Genomic DNA, 20732 nt, shown 5'->3' on the forward strand with positions numbered 1-20732 from the left:
GGACACAGCCAAATCTCTTCCAGGCCGCCCTGTGCGTGGATTATTTCACCGAATGCTCACAGCCACTCTGTCAGGCACGGTCTAACAGGGGGTCCCCATTTGACAGACAACAAAATGAAGGTGCCAGGGTCAAATGCCTCGGCCGAGCCAAGCAGCTGTGGGGGCAGAGCTAGCACACAGTCCTGGGGGGACCGTGCCCGGCACTCAGAGAGAGAGCCTGTCTACACCACATTCTGTATGGACTCCAACCTGCCCTTCATCCCTCCAAGGCCCCTGAAATGCTGGTCTCCAGCCAGCCTCTCTCTCCTGCGAGCCTTTGTAGAGGCCGTTCCAGCCACCTGCTGTGCCTCTCCTTCCACTTCTAGAAAGCAAACCTCTCAGCCTTTACATTCTGATCCAATGCTACCTCTCCCACGGAGCCGCCCTGGGCTCCACCACCCCGCTCCTCTCGGGTCCCTTTCCCCTCCTCCAGTAAAGCTCCCCAGCGCGTCGCCTCCCGCTTCCTGCACACAGTCACGTCGCCGCCCTGCTCAGAAGCCTCCGGTGCCTCCCCAGCTCCTTTGCTCCACAGTCTGGCTTGGCCCTGTCCCTGCAATCTGCCCGCAAACACCATCAGGACAAACTGCTCCCCGCTTCACACACGCAGCCACACACGTGCACACGGGTACACCTCCCCAGCTGGTGCCCGGCCTCCCAGGCTCCTCCCTTGCTCAGGCCTGACCGCCACTCCTGCCCTCCCCACTTCCCCACCTCCAGCCTGACCCAGACCAGCACCTCTAAGAAACTCCATCCCCAATTCCTCAGCTCCCCCCACCAGCTCCCTCCTGAAACACAGCATCCACAGGGCCCACTCCCAAACATACGTATGCCCCCTACTGCTGGAAGACATAGCGTCCAGCCTTCTCTTGGCCCAGAGAGCACTCAGGGGCCTCTCACCTCACCCCCAGACTCCTGGATCCTCCCTCCCCAATCCCAGGCATCAGCACGTGACCCCTCTCTAAACTTGGAAAGGCTTTTCACACTTCTTGGCCTTTCCCCTTGAGATTCCCAGGTCTGGGGTACCCTCCTGTTCCATCCCCACCCAGTGAGTGCTGCTTCTTGGACCAGGACTCAAAGCTGCCTCCTACAGGAAGCCCTCCAGGCTTCAGCCACCCTGTAAGGACTGGCTTGCAAGTCTGCCTTTGTGGTAGGCTTCCTGAGGGCAGGGACTCTTTTCATGCTCAGCCCAGACTGGCCCCGTGAGAATTGCCTGCTGAGGAAACACTCCCTCCTGTGCCACCCATGAGTGCCTGGAGTCAGGGTAAGCAAGTTCATCAGCCCACAGGGACCAACAGTCCACCTCTCCCACCTCCACCGAGCCCCTAGTGTTGCACAACTGGATCACCAGCCTCTGCCCTCGCCGGCTGCTGACGCCCATGGGATTGGAATAGTATTCAAAACCCTCCCAGACCTCACTTCTTCCCCTCCCACCTCACTCACTTGCTCCAGCCCCCACTGCCCCTCATGGCCACCTTGCTCCTCCTGGTGAATGAAAGAAGGAGGGGCTTGCAGAGCTTGACCACATGCTTCCTCGGCACTCACTGAACCCTTAAACCAGCATCATCCCCAAGGCACAGAGGAGGAAGCTGAGGCACAGAGAGGGGAAACAATGGCCCAAAGCCAGGCTGCTGCAGGGCAAGGCCTGTAACTACCCCCTCCCTGCCTCTGAAGGCCAAGCCCTCCATGTCCCAGGCCACGAAGCTGGTCCCTGGGAAGGGGGGGCGGGGCGGTAAGGGGGTGCAAGGGGGAAGAATGTAAGCGAAGGTGGGATCATTATCCTCCCAGGTCAGGGGCCTCAACCACCCTCCACTCAACTCAGAGATGCTGACCCACCCCCTCGTGTTGACCCCTACCCCACCCCACCCAGGTCCAGTCGGATGGCATCTTCAGTCCACAGGCAGACTCCCACTGTGGATGGAGAGCCACCCCCACTGACACGGGCCTGGGGGTAACAGCAGAGGCAGCTGCCTCCCTCCCTCGCCCCCTGGAGGCACACATCTGTGCCTGAGGGGCACCTCAGCCACCGGGAGAGCCAGGGCTACTTGGCAGGGCTGGGGCAAAGCCATCCTGGCATCTTAGGGCCTCCTAGCAGATGCCTGGTGACAAACCCTGACTCCCAAGAATGATAGCCTGTCAGAATTGGAAGAGGCTTAAACCTCTTCGCTGTCACCCATTAGACAGATGGGAGCCTGAGGCCCGCAGAAATGCAAGGACTCCCCAGGCCCCTGGGCTCCCCACCCACCCTGGGTGTGCACGCCTGCTGAGAGCAGCCCCTGAGCCCCTGGAGGGAAGGACACGGCCTCACTCCTCTCCAGGGTCCCAGCATCTGACCCAGACCGGCAGTTGAAGTTTCCTTGAACAAACAAAAGCATGAGAGTCCGTGCGGAACACCGGCCCTGTCTTGCCTTCTTGTAGGGGGATCTAAAGATGGAGCTCAAACGAGGGCATTAGCCTGAAAGTGCTTTTTTCTTTTTTTTTCTGAGACGGAGTCTCACTCTGTCACCCAGGCTGGAGTACAATGTTGCAATCTCTACTCACTGCAACCTCCGCCTCCCGGGTCCAAGTGATTCTCCTGCCTCAGCCTCCCAAGTAGCTGGGAATACAGGCAGGTGCCACCATGCCCGGCTAATTTTTCGTATTTTTAGTGGACACAGGGTTTCCCCATGTTGGCCAGGCTGGTCTCAAACTCCTAACCTTGTGATCCACCCTCCTCGGCCTCCCAAAGTGCTGGGATTACAGGCGTGAGCCACCACACCCGGCAAAAGTGCTTTTAAACCCATAAATCACTACACACCTGGAAGGGACTCGTAATTCCTAAGTAGCAAAAACAAACAGAGGTTAAGTATTTCATTCACTCATTCATTTCATGTCTGCTCCTCAAGTACTGACTCTGGGCCAAGTCCTGGGGCAGGTGCGGGGGACTTGCAATGACCTCAACAGACGTGGCACTGCCCAGAGGAAGCTCGAAGCTCCAAGGAAGATAGTCGTGCAGGAGACCAGGAATTGCAAGCAGAACGTGCAGGAGGCCGTGAAGGCCTAGGCTGGGGGAGGCTGTGTGGCCTTCCAGAGGATGGGTCACCTGGCGCTCAGGCCTATCGGAGACAAAGGGTCTCCAAAAAGCCGAGTCAACTAGCAAAGGGAATACGGCTTCCCCACAAGCCCGTGTCATCTCAGGTGGGCAGTGTCTAAGAGGGAGACACAAAGTGAGGCAGTGTACATAATATTATCATTGTCCCCATTTTAAAGATGAGGAAACTGAGGCCCAGAGAGCCAAAGCAACATGCCTCAGGTCTCCCAGCTCTTGGGCAGCAAAGCTGGTGGTCATGGGGCCTCCCGCACATTCTCAGGTCCCAGGGGAGGCTTGGAGCAGTTTCTAGAACATTCAGCCGGTGAACTAAAGGCTAAGCCACTGCGATGGGATTCAGGCCAGCTGCTCCACTCCCAGCAGCGAGAGAGGAGGCCGCAGCCAGGGAAGGTCAGTGCCAAGCACGCAGTGAGCCCTCAGGAAACATGGCCCCAGCTGGACCTGCAGAAATCACTAGGAACAGCCCAAACAAACCCTCCCTGCACAGCCAGAGGACCACCGCCTCAAGAGGCACGTGAGGTTTCCCAGTAACCAGGCTGGCCCCAGCAGTCCTCCCTTTAATGCATGCAAACGAGGGGCATAAATTCCTGCTTACTTAACTTCACAAATGTTAACAAGCCCATACAAAATAAGTTATTCGTCCTCAGCTCCACAACACCCTTCGTTTGTTTAATTCTGTTTCTCCTCTCCCCGGCCCCAGCCTCCTTGGCAACGAGGGAAAAGCTGCCGTCTGTCTTTCCCTGCCTACGGGGTCTGCCCTTGCCTCACCTGCCCCTGGGAGGCTGAAGGAAAAAGCCCCAGATAAGGGATCAGGAGGCCCAGGAGTGAGCCCTGCTCCCTCCTCTGCAGCTGTGTGACCTTGGGCTCCTGACTTAACCTCTCTGTGGTTTAATTGCCTCACCTACAAAGTAATTGCACCCTGCCTGCTTTGGGGCTCCTGGGAGGATCAGAGGAGATAATCCGAGTGAAGTGCTTAGTTGTCTCTGGCACAGAGCAAACCCTCAATAAATGTTGGCCCTTGTTATTATGTAAAGAAGAGTTAAATACCCACCACGCCCCCCCACCACCCGTTAATCCATTTGTAGAGTCTGCCTTCCGGGGGCAAGCTGGCAGCTCCAAAGGCAGCCTGTGGTTCAGTTTTGTTGGCAGGCTCAGCGCTGACACACATTTGAGTTTTGATGCCATCCAAACTGACCGCTGGAGTTTGCCACAGACCCCACCACACCCTATTGCCCTACGCAGACCAGACGTGCACCGTGCAGTGATCTGGCCCCAGCTGAGTTTGCCACCCCTAGTTTTTGCCTCTCAAAAGCCTTTCCAACTAGTGATCTCATTAGAGGCATCACGAAGCCCAGGTGACAGATGAGGAAACTGAGGCTCACGAGGGGGCAGCAACTTGCCCACGGTTCCCAAGGAAGGGGCTGTGGAGCCAAGGCGAGAGTGCAGCCACCAGTCCCGGCCCATCTTCTCTCCTGAGCCCCTGTGCCACCACGACAGTATGAGGGAAGTCTCCCTGGCAGCTGGAGGAGCAAATAAAAGGCAATTATGCAGGTGGCAGGAGAGATGGTGCTCAGCCTCCAGGGCCTTGGTGGGTCCCAGGACCAGGCGGGAGGCTGAGCAGGAGCCAGAGCATGCCCTGGGCCTCGTCCCAGCCAACCCTGGGCATGCCAAGCCAGGGTGGCGCTGCTGTGTGCCAAGCCAGCATTGGGGACTCTGGAAGATAGAAGATGGGGTTTAGAGGTGGCCTGTCCCCTTCAGGTCCACTCCATGTCCTCCACTTGAGTCCACCTTGAAGAATGGCCCAGGCCAGAGACCATGCCTCACTTGCCCACAGCTGCCCCCTTGTGCTGGCACCAAGCAGAAAAAGCCATAGCCCCAGCCCATCCCAGTCTGTACCAGCTACATCCTCCCCGGAGTCTCCGGCTCACAGAAGAGGAAGCTGAGGGTGGGGCAGGAGGAGTGAGTTCCCTGAGGTCACACAGAGGGAGACTCAAGCCCTGGCCTTTGAAGACGTGGCTTGCACAGCCCTGCGCCATCCAGCAGAATCAACAAAACAGCATCCAAAGCCATATTAGGGAGCTCAGCCCTGCCTCACCAGCTTCCCCTCCCTGCCTTGATTTCCCCATCTCAATAGGCTGAGCTCTGACACAGTGAGCTCTCTTCTTTTTTTTTTTTAAAGGGAATCTTGCTCTGTTGCCAGAAGAGTGCAGTGGTAGGATCTCGGCTTCCTGCAACCTCTGCCTCCCAAGTTCAAGTGATTCCCCTGCCTCAGCTTCCCAAGTGGCTGGGACTACAGGTGTGCACCACCACGCCCAGCTAATTTTTTGTATTTTTAGTAGAGACGGGGTTTCACCATGTTGGCCAAGATGGTCTTGATCTCTTGACCTCGTGATCCGCCCACCTCAGCCTCCCAAAGTGCTGAGATTACAGGCGTGAGCCACCGCGCCCGGCCCAGTGAGCTCTTCTTAAAGCCGACATAATAGGTGTGTCTGGTGATGTGGCCATCAGTGCATGTGCTTCAAATTCCCCAAAAAGAGGGTAGGGCTTCTGTCCCCTCTGTCTTCCCCAGAGTCCCTTTCACAGGGATTTCTGGCCTGCATCCAGCACTGGCTCAAACATGAAGCGACTCAGCAGTCACCACTGGCCAACACTGGGGGCTTCACACGGCCCGAGATGAAGCTGCCGGGGGGTGCAGACATGCCCACTGTTCAGACGAAGCCGAAGAAGCAGAGAGAAGCGAAGCATTTACCTGGGTCCACAGAGGAAGAAACAGAGCTAAGTGGAGCCCTGCACAGGGCCATGAATGCAGATGGAGAATACAGCCCTGGGTACTGGGGTCCAGGATCTGGGGGTCTGGGGAGGCGGCCCCATCACTGCTGCCAACTAGGGAGGCTGCACAGCCTCCAGCAGGCACACCACTGCACACCTGCCTTGGGGCGGCCGCGCATCCCCAGCGTAGTCTCCACAATATCCCAAGCTGAGGCCACTTTCATTCTTCCCTCTCTCACCAGTCTCAAGTGCCCCATGAGAGTCACTCCATGACGCTCCACCCCCACCCCCTGGCAGGTCCACCTGTCCATCCATTCATTCTGCGGAATAAGACTGGGCTCTCAGCACTGAAGGGACTTGCCCAAGATCCCACCAGGCCCAGAGTGAAACACAGCTCCTAGACATCCCCACCACCCCCTTCCCGATTTAAGAGGAGTCCCCAAGGCCGTCCCCTGTGGCGGCGCCTGCAGGGCAGAGGGCGGGGCCGGGCTGCTAAGGGGCGGGGCCATGAGGCTGGAGGGTGGGGGTGGTCCGAGAGAAGACTGGATCCTGGTCTGGGTCCCGGTTGCCCTGGCAACAGGACTAATTAATTCCGACTCCATCTGTGCCTTGATTGGATGGGCGGTTTGGGCTCACGGGTGTTTGTTTTGAAGCAAAGGGAGAAAAGCGAGAAGGCCTCGGAGGCTGCGGCCCCAGGGTCTAGTGAGGGGCTGACACTCGTCCCCAAATTCACGAAGCATACCTGCACCCCCACCAGGGGAAAAGGCAGAAAAGGCAGGTCAGGCACCCAGAGACCACCCAGGACCTCCTCTCCCCAACAAGGGTCATCATCCCAGCCCAAAAGAGGCCAGCCGTCTGTGGTGCCCGCCGTGTGTGCACACGTGTACACACACCTGCACATGCCAAGGAGACCACACGCCCCAGAATGAGAGAGCCTTGGGTTTGGCTTCCAGCTTTAGTCTTCTGAGTCTCAACTTCCCCATCTGCAAAATGGGCAACACAACTCCCCTCAAAGGGCTCTTGGGGGAAGAGAAGAACATCCCCAGTGCAGGGACACCTGAGGGACCTCGTCTGTCCTGGGGTCCAGGAGGCTTTGCTGAGGGTGATCCTGGCAAGGGAACCACGTATGCAGTACCCAGAAGGTGGCACTTTTGGGGAACTGGAACAAGGTCAGGAGAATTGGCTCACGGAACGGGAGAAGGAGAGGGAGCCCCAAGGCTGGGCCAACTCCTTACAGGTCCCAAGGTCCTGGATCTCGGCCCAAGGGCAGTGGGGACCCAGTGACGCGCTGGGGAGATGACAGCAATGGAAAGGTTCGGAATGCATCGGAAGGGCCAGAATGGCGGCAGCAGCCTCTGGGGATGCTGCAATGATACGGGCCTGGAGGGTGACCTGACGCAAGCAAGGACAGCAGGGTGGGCACATGAGAGCAGATCTGAGTCAGACTTGGTGAAGAGTCGGGCAGCTGAAGAGAGAGACCAAGGCGGGAGTTGATGGGTGCCGCCCAGGGTCTGGGTGGGGGCTGAGTGAGGGCAGTGCCCGCCCTGGAACAGGAAGCCTCAGAGAACGGGCAGATGGGCAGTGCAGGAGGATAGAGCTAGAGCCCGGGTGGGACCAGCTGAGTTTTAGGGATCAGAGGAATACCCCAAAGAAGGGTCCAGTCAGCAGGTGGCCACATGCCATGTCCTACAGCCAGGGGCAGGTGACAGCAGAGGATGGAGACTTGGGCATCCCCTGCATGCAGCTGTTAAGATGCTGGCCTGAGGACCGGGCGCAGTGGTTGACGCCTGTAATCCCAGCACTTTGGGAGGCCAAGGCAGGCAGATCATGAGGTCAGAAGTTCAAGACCAGCCTGGCCAACATGATGAAACTCTGTCTCTACTAAAGATACAAAAAATTAACCGTGGTGACAGATGCCTGTAATCTCAGCTACTCTCAAGACTGAGGCAAGAGAATCATTTGAACGCAGGAGGTGGAGGTTGCACTGAGCTGAGATCGCACCATTGCACTCCAGCCTGGGCAACAGGGTGAGACTTCGTCTTAAAAAAAAAAAAAAAAAAGATGCTGGTCTGAGAGCACAGCAGCCAACGCTGGGGCCGGGAGGTCCGTGCTCAAGCACAGGTGGGGTGGGGAGTGGATGCCCGTGCTCAGGAGCCTGCCACACCCACCTACGTTCAAAGTCCAAACCCAACACTTCACCAGCTATGGGATCCTTAGCAAGTCACTTCACCTCTCTGAGCCTCAACTTCCCCATCTGTAAAATGAAAATAAAAGCAATACCTACCACGTAGGTTTTGTTGTGTGGAGGGCCATCCCCCCAGATCCTTAGCTGAGCCCCAGAGACACAGGAGTTCCAGCTACCTGCTTTTTCAGGGAGGGAGTCAGGACACTAACCTGTGTTGAGAACCTACTGTGTGCCAGGCACCTCGCATGTGTAATAGACCACACAGAGTGGTGATCAAGAAGGAGGGGCCGGGCGTCAGGCCCTGGGCTGAATCCTGGGTCCCCTACTTACCAACTGCGGAAGCAGGGCAACGCCCCCCACCGCCCTGAACCTCAGCCTCTTTTTTCTTGTGATAGGGTCTCCCTCTTGACCAGGCTGGAGTGCAATGGCGTGCGCTCAGCTCCCTGCAGCCTCCACCTCCCACGTTCAAGCAATTCTTATGCCTCAGCCTCCTGAGTAGCTGGGATTATAAGTGCATGCCACCACGCCCGGCTGATTTTTGTATTTTTAGTAAAGAGGGGGTTTCGCCATGTTGGCCAGGCTGGTTTTGAACTCCTGACCTCAGGTGATCCACCCGCCTCCCAAAGTGCTGGGATTACAGGCATGAGCCACCACACCCGGCCACCTCGGCTTCTTAAAATATAAAATGGGGATAGTGAAGGTACCCACCCCATGACTCATGGGGTCATTGTAAGCGTGAAATAAGAAAACATGTCAGACATGGGTCCCCTGCCCGGGACACAGCAAGCACTAAATAATCCATCACTGCTATCATGATGACCATTACTGTCACTGCTCCTCCCAGTGACCCAGAAGGAGGATGTGCTGATGCCAGAATAACAAACGAGAAAGACAAAGGCCTCAACCTGGAGTCCAGGACCTGAACCGACCACGATGTGATCACAGGATGCCCTTTCCCGGCCCAAACAGCCCCCCTTAGCCCGAGACAGGGCCACATAAGACCACTTGGATCTGAGCCCTTTCCTGGCCTCTCCAAACTGTGTGACCTTGGACAAATCATCTCATCTCTCTGAGCCCCAGGTTCCTCTCTTTAGGAAAAAAAGGGGGGTCCTGAGCGGGCACAATAGCTCATGCCTGTCATCTGAGCACCTTGGGAGGCCAAGGCAGGAGGATCACTTGAGCCCAGGAGTTTGAGACTAGCCTAGGCAACATGGCAAGACCCTGTCTCCACACAAAAAAAATTTTGTGTCTCCACAAAACAAAATTTTTAAACTTAGGCTGGGCGCAGTGGCTCACGCCTGTAATCCCAGCACTTTGGGAGGCCGAGGCAGGTGGATCACGAGGCCAGGAGTTCAAGACCAACCTGGCCAGGATGGTGAAACCCCATCTCTACTAAAAATACAAAAATTAGCTGGGCATGGTGGCGGGTGCCTGTAATCCGAGATCGCACCACTGCACTCCAGCCTGGGCAACAGAGTGAGACTCTGTCTCAAAAAAAAAAAAAAAAAAAAAAACTTAGCTGGGCATACTGGGGCACACCTGTAGCCCCAGCTACTCGGGAGGCTGAGGTGAGAGGATCACCTGAGCCCAGGAAGTTGAGGCTGCAGCGAGCCACAATTGCACCACTGCACTGCAGTCTGGGCGACAGAGTGAGACCCTGTCTCAAAGAATAAAATAATAAAACAAATGAACAATAAAAAACAAGGGTCCCCTATTTGCAGCATTGTCCCAAGGACTGAACGAGGCCATACCTGAAAGGTGTCCAGTCCAGTGACAGCACACAGCAGCTGCTCAGTAAGTGACAGCAGTTACGATCAGTGATTGGATATGAAGACCTGGACGTGGGAACGAATGACTGCATACAAGCACTCATGACGGACTGCCAGGGCGTGACACCTGTCAGCTCAATCACACGCCAGCGGGCTGTGCATCTCGGGACTCACCCCCAGGTGGTCCTCCCTGGAGCTCCAACATCAGGGAAAAAGCAGAGAGCAAAGGGACCCCCAGACGGTGCCTCCCATCCATGCCGCCCCCACCCCCACCACCCTACAGCAAGCACACAGCCACGCATGTGCCCCTCTAGCCCCGTGACCAACTGGTAGTCCCTCCCCTCCCTCCACTTTGCATCTGCTCAATTAGGGAAACTGGGGAGCGAGGGAAACAAAGACTTAATTTCTGAGCTAATCAGCCTGACTCATACTAATTGCCATCCTCCCGGGCATTAGGGCAGACTTCCTGGGGGAGGCTGAGGGAAAAGCTGGTCCCCAGGAATGATACCCGCTTCCCCTAAAGCCTGAGAGCCCAGCAATGGGGCGGGGTGCAGGTTGACTGGGAGGCTTGAGTAGGTGAGATTTCAGGGTGGGATGGAAGTGACGTGGTCCAAAGCAGGAGACAGAGTCCACTGGGCAAAGCAGGGAGGTGCCTGTGGTCACACAGACGGCCCCACTTTCCCAGGGTTCCCGCCCCATCCTCCAGGCAGCCACGGGCTGGGGGGAGGCCCAGAACAGGTGCCCCAGTGGGCATGCTGCCCATGGCCGTGGCCAAGAGGACAGATGGACAATTTGAGGCTGGATAATTGAGCAATGATCAGAGGGAAGCTTCTGGATCATGGCCTACTGTGTGTGCATTTGTGCATGCGCGCACGCGCGCGCGCGCGCGTGCGCGTGTGCGTGTGCGTGTGCGTGTGTGTGTGTCCTATGTGTACATGAGCGCACAGAACAAGAGGGCTTGGGACTGGGAGCCAGAAAGCCTAGGTTCAATTCCCTGCTCGGGCTCTGGGAAAGTCCTTGCCCCTCTGAAATTCAGCCTTTACCATAAGCGAGCTGGAGGGCACGATTTTTAGAAATCATTTCAGACGTGACCACGGGGCCACCTATTCTTCAACAAATGCTTATGGAGCCCCTACCATCACGCAGCCGGCGCTGTGCTGCACCACAGGCACGTTTGTGAACAAGACAGACCAGGCCCCCATGCTCACGGCGCTTTCTCCGTGAGAATTCCGTGCAGTGAGCCCTGGAGTAAACGCTGACATCAGAAAACAAGAGCCTTGGCGTTGACAGATAGAGGAAACTGCTCTGTAGAGACTTGGCCCATGGGATGTGGGCAAGTGAAGGGGCCACCGCAGGTAGCATTTTCATGAAAAGCCATAAAAATGCTACCTGCGGTGCTCACGGCAGCATTTTTCAGAAAAGGCCTGACACAGAGCGGCGGCTCACGCCTGTAATCCCAGCACTTTGGGAGGCCGAGGTGGGCAGATCACGAGGTCAAGAGATAGAGACCGTCCCGGCCAACAGGGTGAAACCCCAACTCCACTAAAAATACAAAAATAGCTGGGCGTGGTGGTGGGTGCCTGTAGTCCCAGCTACTCGGGAGGCTGAGGCAGGAGAATCACTTGAACCCAAGATGCAGAGGTTGCAGTGAGCTGAGGTCGCGCCTCTGCCCTCCAGCCTGGTGACAGAGCGAGACTCCATCTGAAAAAAAAACAAAAAACAAAAAAAGAAAAGGCCCTACCCAGCAATTAAACTGCAGATCATCCAAGCTCATGGAGGGACTCAGAGCAACTCCCCTCCCTTCTCTGGACCTCTGTTTCACGCACACAACGAGACAGAGCTGGATGAGACGCTGTCCAAGGCTGATTCTCACGAGTTTCTGCATGGCGGGTGTGTGAATGAGAATGTACGCGTGATCCCCAGGGGCTGCAGTATGGCCCACACATTTATGCATACACACACAGAGGACCACCGCGGCCCCAGTCCTGGGCCCAGCTGTGCAATGTATATAGCAGGTAGACAGGTGTGTGCCTGATGATGAGAGGGGCGGAGCCACACCCGCCCCAGGGCCCATCAGGCTCTGCAGTCCACAGAGTGTCTCCAGGGGACACACTCGGCTCCACTGGCACAGGTGTCCCTTGAACTGCCACCCTCACACCTGGTCATGGGGCCTTCACAGCTGCCCACCACATACTGAGCACCTAAGCCTCACTGCACAGAATTCTCACAACAGCCCTGCCAAGGAAGGGCTGTTACCCTGTTTTACAAATGGGGAAACTGAGGCTCAGCTAGATCAAGTCACTTGCTCAGTAAATGATCAGCTAGGCACTCAAATCGGGCCTGATCCCAAACTGCCACCCCTACCATGTGCCAGGACCTTCTTCCGGGACCACTCTCAAGGCTCAAACCAGGCGACCAGGCTGGCCCAGCCCTGCCCAGTAACTGCCTTCCAGGGATTGCCAAGGGCACCCAACACTGCATGGCGGTCAGGTTCAGATGGCCAGGTTCAAATCCTGATTTCATCACCGAGTCGCTGTGTGACCGTGGGTAGGACCCTTAACTTCTCTGTTCCTCGGTTTCCCCATCTGTCAGGTAGGGATGGTGACGGTATCTATTTTGTTGGGTAGTTGTGAGAATTTTGCTAAGTTCTCTAAAGTTCTTAGAACAGTGCCTGGCACATGGTGTGATTTAGTGTTGTTGATAAAAGGAACACATGATTCCCTTTGATTCTGTGAACGGCCTGACAATTGGGTCCCACAGAAGGTAAGAAGCAGAGCTGCAATTCAAAGGCTGAGCTCAGGGCCCCCTGTCCAGTGCTCTCTCCCTACAGCATCAAGGTACCTTCAGCTTGTCCAGGACTGGCCCAGGCTTAGGCTCAAGGACAGTCTGTGAGGACGTCTAAAGGGAGACAGGGATGGGTGCCGCAGGCCAGGGCCAGACACCGCTCCAGCCGCCTCATCTCCCTGCTCTGTGCCTGGCACTCGCCTACCGGCCCCACCCCCTGCTCCAGAAGGCCCCTCACTCCCGTGGGCGCTCAAGGACCCTGGGAAGCTCTTGGGCCCTGAAGCAGCTCCCCGTAGCCCCGGGGAGCCCAAGCCCAGTGATCCTGGACGCAGCAGGTGGACAACAGCAGGGAACTGTGGGGCCTCCCAGCACCTGCTACTGCCTTCCAGGTCCCAGAGTGCTCTGTCCCCAGAGACAGCCGGGTTCTTGGCCCTGGACCCTCACACCTACCTTTCCCCAGGTCCCAGGGAGCCCATAGGCAGGAATCCCAGCCAGAATGGGCTCCTACCTAAAGTGCTCAGCCAACTGCGGGAGAAGCCCAGACATCCACACTTAGCCTTGGAAGCAGATCCCCGAAAACCAGCCCACCCATGCCCCAGGGCAGCCTGCCGGGTCAGAGTGATGAGCACTTCAAATCTGAAGTTGGTGAAAGTGGAAAAAGTGCAAACAGCCCAGGCACCCACCACAGGGAAATGTCCTTTCAAGGACAGCCCATTCCAAGGCGGATTCAGACCCAGGTCCCGCTGCACCCCTGAGGAGGGTGCTCAGGGTGCAGTCAGGGGCCGCAGGGGGGTGCAGGGCCAGCTGTGAGGAGAATCCCTCCTGGGTAAGAACAGATGGCGTACATGTGTTTATAGGTGCCAGGAAACACGGGCCAGTGACAGCCTCTGGGGAAAAGGCCTTGGGAACAGGCAGTGGCCCATTCCTTTGCTGTGCATGCTGAGAGCATGTGTCAGTTCCCCAGGTAGAAGGGGGTCTGTCTATTTGCACAACTACGTGTACATGCTCCAAAAGCCAGCAAATGCACAAAGATCACCAGGGCGCACACGCACACACGCATCTGCCCATGCATGCCCAGCCTCGGTCCAGCTGGCTCCCTCCTGCGGCCTGAGAGAGAGACAGAGACAGGCGGCTGTGGCAAACAGATGGGGCAGGGCCAGAGAGACGGGTGAGCAGACAGAGACAAAGAGACAGGTAGAGAGACAGAAACAGAACGCAGGAGCTCAGCCCCAGGGTGATCCTGCTCAGAGCAGCCGCTTCGGGCTGGTCCAGGGGCTGCGGGAAGTGAAAGAGCCCCAGAGGAAAGCCAGGAAGCCCCAGCTCTGCCCTCAGCCTGGTCACTCGCTGTGGTGTGGCCCCGTGCCAGCGCCTCACCTCTCTGGGCTGCAGCCTGCCCACAAGTGCGGGCAGTGGCAGGGAGACCTGCTGGCTCCGACCCTCCCACACTCTGGGGTCCTGGTTCCCCGTCAAGCCCCCGCTTCCCCCCTCCCCAGATGGTCCTGAGGACAGCGTCCAGGTGGACGGCCAACTCAGCCCAGCCAGGAACCCACTCTCAAAGCCACTCCCGCTCCAGCCATCAGCCGCAGCACCAAATCGGAGAAGGGCAAGCCGGGCACTGACCGGAAGCCGCGGGCGTGGATACCGCTGTCTTCCCGCCTCCTCTCACCTAATCCCCATCACAGCCCGCATCGCATTCTACCACATGAAGGAACCGAGGCTCGGAGGATGCTCAGGCCAGAGCCCCAAGGCCAGCAGGGGATGAATATGAATGAGCTGGGATGGAACCCACGCGTCTACTCCAAAGCCCATCGGCTCCTTCCTCAACATCCTGTACAGCAGGCAGCAGCAGGAGGGGCCACAGAGGCAGACACCCTCACATTTCCTGACCCAGCACCCAGACCCGGGACTCCACAGGCCCCAGCCTGTCTCCAGCAGCCTCAAAGCTAGAATGGCCCCTGAAGCCCTGCCTCCCTGCTCCGACCACCAGGAAAGCCGGCAGCAAGCCCAGGGCCAGCATTCCTGAACACTCCCTGCAGGCCAGGTGTGGCACCAAGCGCCTCATAATGGCACCCTTGGGGGGTGGGTACTACTTTTATTCCCATTTGACAGGTGGGGACACAGAGGCACATATAGGTGGAGCAACTCGTCATGGATAGAATTGGGAACCAACAGCTGGGCCTGAGGGCTTGATCACTGCGTCACCCTGTCCTGCAGCCCGGGAGCATTTCCACTCTGACCTGCCACCCCCAAGCCAAGGAGTGTCTCTCGGGACAGCAAAGGCCTCACCCCAGAAGCTCTGCTTAGGTCAAGGGCCCTTGACACACCACCACTGGGGCACCCCAGTGCCCACCCCTCTCTGCAGCCCATCTCCTCCCAGGATGAGGCTTGGGGTCCTGAAAGGCCCCCACCTCTATCCTTGAGTCCCAGCCCAGGGTGAGGAGGGGAAGGGAAGAAGGTCCGTGTCGCCCCACAAACCTCAGATAGTGTCCTCCGGGACAGGGGGACACTCTCTCTCTGCCTGAGCTCCAGAGAGAGTGGGGCAGGCAAGGCTCACACAGCAAGCGGGAGGCAGGAAGGGGCCCACAGCCCCTCATCTCTGCCGCCCAGAGGGCACCCTACCTCCTATGCTGGGTGTGTTGGGCTGTGACCCAGTGTGGAGACAAGGGTGGGGCTATGGGTTCTCAGTAGCTTCTAGAACTCCTCAGGCCCTACCATGCAGCCCCTGGCAACCCTGTGGGCCTACTATGTGCAGATAGTCCTATCTCCAACCCTATTTCACTCCATCCCCTCCAAGAGCCTAGCAGTATTCCCATTTCACAGATAGGCAAACTGAGACCAGGGCATATGACAACTCAGGCATGAGATCTAACTCACGATGCCTGCTTCCCACAGCCAAACAGGGCTTCCTGCAGCCCCTGCCCCAATCCAACCACTCCCAGTCCTCAGGGGTTGCCTCTTCCAAAAAGAGTCTTCCCTGAGCTCCAGGAACCTCCACTCAGTGGACGATCTCTCCTCCAACATTCGGAAAGCTGACTGAGGCCGGGCACAGTGGCTCCTGTCTGTAATCCCAGCACTTTGGGAGGCTGAGGTGGGCAGATCACCTAAGGTCAGGAGTTCGAGACCAGCCTGGCCAACATGGTGAAACCCCATCTCTACTAAAAATACAAAAAAGTTAGCTGTGTATGGTGATGCTCATCTGTGATCCCAGCAACTTGGGAGGCTGAGGCAGGAGAATTGCTTGAACCCAGAAGGTGGAGGTTACAGTGAGCCAAAATTGTGCCACTACACTCCAGCCTGGGCAAGAGAGCAAAACTCCATCTCAAAAGAAAAAAAAACAAAAACAACCAGACTGAGCGCAGTACACCCACAGTGCCTCCACCCTCTGACTGGGGCTCCGGGGAGTTGGGGCTCTATCTCCCTCAGACAGCGAACTCCCCTTCCCAAAGACTAGGAAGTCAGGAGGGTATGACCCCTCCTCCAGCACCCCCATCCATACAGACCCCCACCCGTTGGCAGGACTCTGTCCCAAAGGGCCAAGTAGGACCCCAGGCCACACCTCAGCCCCTGCTCTCCCTTCTTCCTGGCGAGCTTCCAGGCCTGGCCAGTACCAGGCAGGCTACCCCCCCCACCAGGCCCTGTCCATGAATCCCACCTCTGTTGGGCACCACAGACCCCCCTTTCTCCTCCCCAAACAAATGGGGTGTTGAGCAAGGCATCAGGATAGCCTCACACAAGGCCAGATCTATTCTCTGGACTGGCGTGGCTGCCAGCAGGGTGGGCAGCCAGGCTGGGGAAGCGGCCTGTCCCTTCCACAGCCCCTCCAGGTCCAGCTTCTGCCACTGGGGGCCCAGCACTCTAAGCTCATCCTGGCAGGGCTGGGAGCAGCAGCCCCCACCCCAGGTGACCCAGGAGTGGGTCTGGGCCAGGAGCCCCTAACCGTGCTCCCCAATTCCTCCTCTCTCCCTTCCCCTGACACAGCATGGGCAGGGACCTCCGGGTGCAGGTCCAAATCCCTGCTCTGCACCCTGGAAGAAAACCTCTCCAGGCCTCCGTCTGGTCATTTGTAACCAGCTGTGACAAATGTGCAGGGGCTGCTGCGGCCGCAGAAGGGGCGGGGCCAGGCAGAAAAGCCCAGGGTGGAAGAGGTGCTCAATCCCAGCCTGGTTTTCTCTTGCCTTTATTCCCTCTTCTGGCCTAGAGGGATAAGAGGTGGGGCTGGCAGAAGTGGGGGTAAGAGGGCACAGGCTGGCAGGGCAGAAAACCACCTGTCCCAGGCACGTAAAATGTTGCCTATTCAGAAGCCAAAGTCTCAAACCCCTCTACAGCCGGCAGGGAGGCCTCCTCAGACTAGGCTGGTGAAGACTCCCAAGACCCCACAGCCAGCCTGGGCAACACAGTGAGACCCCATCTCTACAAAAAAAAAAAAAAAAAAAAAAAAAAAACAATTAGCTGGGCGTGGTGGCATGCGCCCGTAGTCCCAGCTACTCAGGAAGCCGAGATAAGCAAATCACTTGAGCCCAGGAGGTCAAGGCGGCAGTGAACCATGGCTGCGCCATTGCCCTCCAGTCCAAGTGACCGAGCAAGAGCCTGTCTCTCAAAAAAAAAAAAAAAAAAAAAGATCCCGCAGCCCATTAATGGTGACATTGGGGAGGAGGCCTCACAAATCAAAGCTCAAAGCCCACCGCCTCCTAGAAGCCAGCTTAGATAGTATCCCAATTTTACAGATAAGTAAACTGAGGTACACAGTACTTAAGTAATTTGCCTGAGGACACACAGCTAGTGAGCGTCTCGATTGATTTCTTCCAAAAGCTGTTCATTACGGCACAGGCATTCCCTAAGAACCTTCTGTGATTTTGACTCTGCATCCAGAGTCAGGTCCCAGTTCTGTAGCCAGAAATGCAAGGCCTCCCAACAAGTTGGTATACAGCAGAAGGCAGGACTGGAGCTCAGGTCAAATGCCAAGCCTGCCACCCACATCCTGCTGTGTACCCATGGCAACTCACCAGGCCCCCCTGGCCTCACCATCCTCTTGCATAAAATGGGAATAACAAGACTGACCTCCCAGGGTGGCTGGTGGGGTTACCTAACCCACCAGCCATATGCGTGTGAGCACGTGTGTGTGTGAGCATTCACACATATTTACTGAACATCTACTATGTACCAGGGCCCATTCAAGGCACTTGGGATACAGCAGAGAACAAGACCAAAAAGCTGCCCTCAGGGAACTGATAGTCTACAGGGGTGGGAGGGCAGAGAGTAAGTAAGCAAATAAAACAGCATCAAACTGTGTTCAGAGCTCTAAGAAAACAGAGGCAGGAGGCCAAGAGCAAAGGACGGGGTGGTCAGGGAGGACTTCCCTGAGGAGGTGACAATTAACCAGAACAGGAGACAACCATGCACTGAGCCAGGGCAGCAGCAGTGAGCACAGAAGGAACAGCAAAGTCAAAGGCCAGTGAATCCAGTGAGATCTGGAACCTGTGGGAAAACGCCTGGCACATAGCAGATGCTCAATAAACCGCAGCTGTCAGCACCATGGCTGTACACCTCTTGAACCCCTTGCTCCTTGGCCTTCCTCCTCTGGAAACCAGGTTGCTATACAGCTTGAAGTTCATCCTAGTTCTCTTCCATATCCCTTCATTCACTTAAAGTAATCCTGCTTCCACTGGTAGTCCTCCCATTTTGCAGGTGAGAAAACTGAGGTTCCCAAGATCCCACAGCACATAAATGACAGCATCGGGACATGAACCTAAGTCTAGTGCTCTCAAACCCCATGTTCCTGGCAGCCTTGGGCAGTCTCACTTACAAAGTGCGCTCACTACATTCTCCCTTCCCATCCCAAGACAGCTCAAGCTGTCAGAAAGTCTCCAGCATGGGCCAAGGTCTCAGCCTGCCCTTTGAGGCCACCCAGGACAGCCCTCTCTCCTCCTTCCCAGGCCACCTGACATGTTAGCAGCTGCCACCCAGAGCACCTCTCAGTGCCAAGCCCTGTGCCTTACTTTGTCCCCTAGCCTTGCACCAGCAAGGGGAAGTGGGGATTCTTATCATCCCCATTGTATAGGTAAAGAAACTGAGGCCCGGAAAGGTGGAGAAACATGCCCAGGGACACCTACCAGGGACACCTACCAGGAAAGCAGAAGTGCTGGGATTTGAACTCAGGCCCTCTTCACTTAAAAGACAGTCATCCATCACTTCCCAGGCATCTCAAATGGCCCTCTTTGGGCATCCCCTCAGTCCCCTGCCTGGCCTGTCCCCCTGCTGATGCCAAAATGGTAGACAGGGCAGGCTTCCTTCCCCTGACTCGGTTATTCTCAGAGCACCACCAGCCACGTGCTTGGAACACTGCGCCCTAGGCCAGGGCTGGCTGAGCAGCTCAGGGCACCCGAGTCCCACAAAAGAGACCAGTGAGCAGGGACTCAGGCAACAGCTGTGGGGACAGGGCTTGCCTGATTAAAGTGCACACGCAGGCCCTGGCGCAGGCGGGACAGGAGCACCAGAGAGGGAGCCTCCCACACCTGGCTCCATCCTGGCTCAGCCACCAGGGCACTATGTGCCCATCAGGAGGTTTTCTGCCTTTCTGGCCCCATTCCTGTTACCGTGAACTCAGGACCATATTCCCACCGCTAAGGGTCACGGGGAAGGGTACGATGCCACAGAACTCTAGTGAGATCGGGCTGCCCCACGCATGTCAGAAAATCATTTTGAAACGATTTTTTTTTTTTGAGACGAAGTCTCAGTCTATCGCCAGGCTGGAGGGTAGTGGTGCAATCTTGGCTCACCGCAACCTCCACCTCCCGGGTTCAAGTGATTCTTCTACCTCGACCTTCCGAGTAGCTGGAACTACAGGCGCGCACCACCACGCCTGGCTACTTTTTTGTATTTTTAGTAGAGACGGGTTTTCACCACATTGGCCAGGATGGTCTCGATCTCCTGACTTCGTGACCCACCCGCCTTGGCCTCCTAAAGTGCTGAGATTACAGGCGTGAGCCACCACGCCCAGCCTTTAAAATGATTTTTAAAGGTAATGATGATGATGGTCATGGTGGTTCCCAGTTACTGAGAGTCTATTACCTACCAGGAACCACACGAGGGACATCACATCCATGAGCCCAAATAACAGCCACCCTGGGAGGCATGTGCCTCATCTCCATTTTACACAGGGGTAAACTGAGGCAAGAGGTTATCCACCGTAAAACCCAGAGCCAGGTTGCAAACCAAGAGCTTGGTGCTCTCCTCTGTGGCTTCCTGTTGTTAGAATTTGAATGAAACTCTACTTCAGGAGAATCCCTGGGGACTGGGGGGAGAGAAGGGACTCACCGGTGTCAGAGAGACAGGCTCCCCCAGAGAAGGAGTTAGGCCTGCTGAGTTGGGCACTTACGGAGGGAGATGCCCCCAGAGCATGCCTGCTGTGTGACCTTGGGCAAGTCACTCCCCCTGTCTGATACTTCAAAGGCAGGTACCAATGCTGGGCTCCCCAGAGAACAGCACTGGGTCAACAGGTCCTCAGCAAACATGAAGGATGGGGACAGAGTCACTATGGGGACAGTCACTTGGGGGCAAGAAAGGAGCATGTGCCCAGACGAGAGACTCATGTGATCACAAGGCCCTGGGGAGTGGGAGGGCTCGAGGAGGCAGAAGTGGGAGGGTCGTGGCCATAGAAGGGGGAGGGGGGACTGGGCGGAGGTGCTGGGAGGGTGCGCGTGCTGGTGCAGCAGGGTCTCCGGTCTGTCCGAAGGGACAGGCAGGATAAGCACAGACCCGCCCGCTGTACCTCACTGCCCACCCCTCCACCACCAAGAAGCCCCACTTCAGCCTGTGACAGCAACACCAAGTCCCTGCAGCAGCCCTTCCCCCACCACACCTCCTCATCCTCCAAGGAGCGCCCACCACCCTGCACGAGCCCCTCCAGGGCACCGATCACTATCCCTTTCCTGGGGACCTCCAACAGCTCGACAGCCACAGCCCTTCCACGTGGGGACCACCGCATCTTGGAGACAACATCTCCCTATCCTTAGCAACCACCAACACTGTGCGCAGCCAGCCAGGCTCCTTCCTCTGTCTCCTCCTCTCTCCACGGAGACCACAATGCCACAGAGGCGGCTCC

The 20732-nt window shown here is 56.9% G+C and overlaps 1 protein-coding gene across 9 annotated transcripts in view; it reads right to left on the reverse strand.

The window, feature by feature from the left end:
- Positions 1 to 20732, reverse strand: part of ELFN2 (extracellular leucine rich repeat and fibronectin type III domain containing 2) — a 60465-nt gene that overhangs the window by 29041 nt on the left and 10692 nt on the right. Inside the window, exons 1-2 of one of the 9 annotated variants that reach the window (XM_032266778.1) lie at positions 13082 to 13643; positions 8062 to 8147 (exon numbers count right to left, since the gene is read on the reverse strand). The exons of 7 other annotated variants lie outside the window; for them this stretch is intronic. The gene's annotated coding sequence lies outside the window, so the exon portion shown is untranslated. Of the gene's footprint in view, positions 1 to 8061; positions 8550 to 13081; positions 13644 to 20732 lie in introns of those variants that run through there. One more of the 9 variants, XM_032266787.1, reaches the window with a different exon arrangement.

This window comes from Sapajus apella, unplaced genomic scaffold (genome assembly GCF_009761245.1).
Source record: "Sapajus apella isolate SASKATOON/1434 unplaced genomic scaffold, GSC_monkey_1.0 scaffold160, whole genome shotgun sequence".
In the NCBI taxonomy this organism is placed as follows: Eukaryota; Metazoa; Chordata; class Mammalia; order Primates; family Cebidae; genus Sapajus; species Sapajus apella.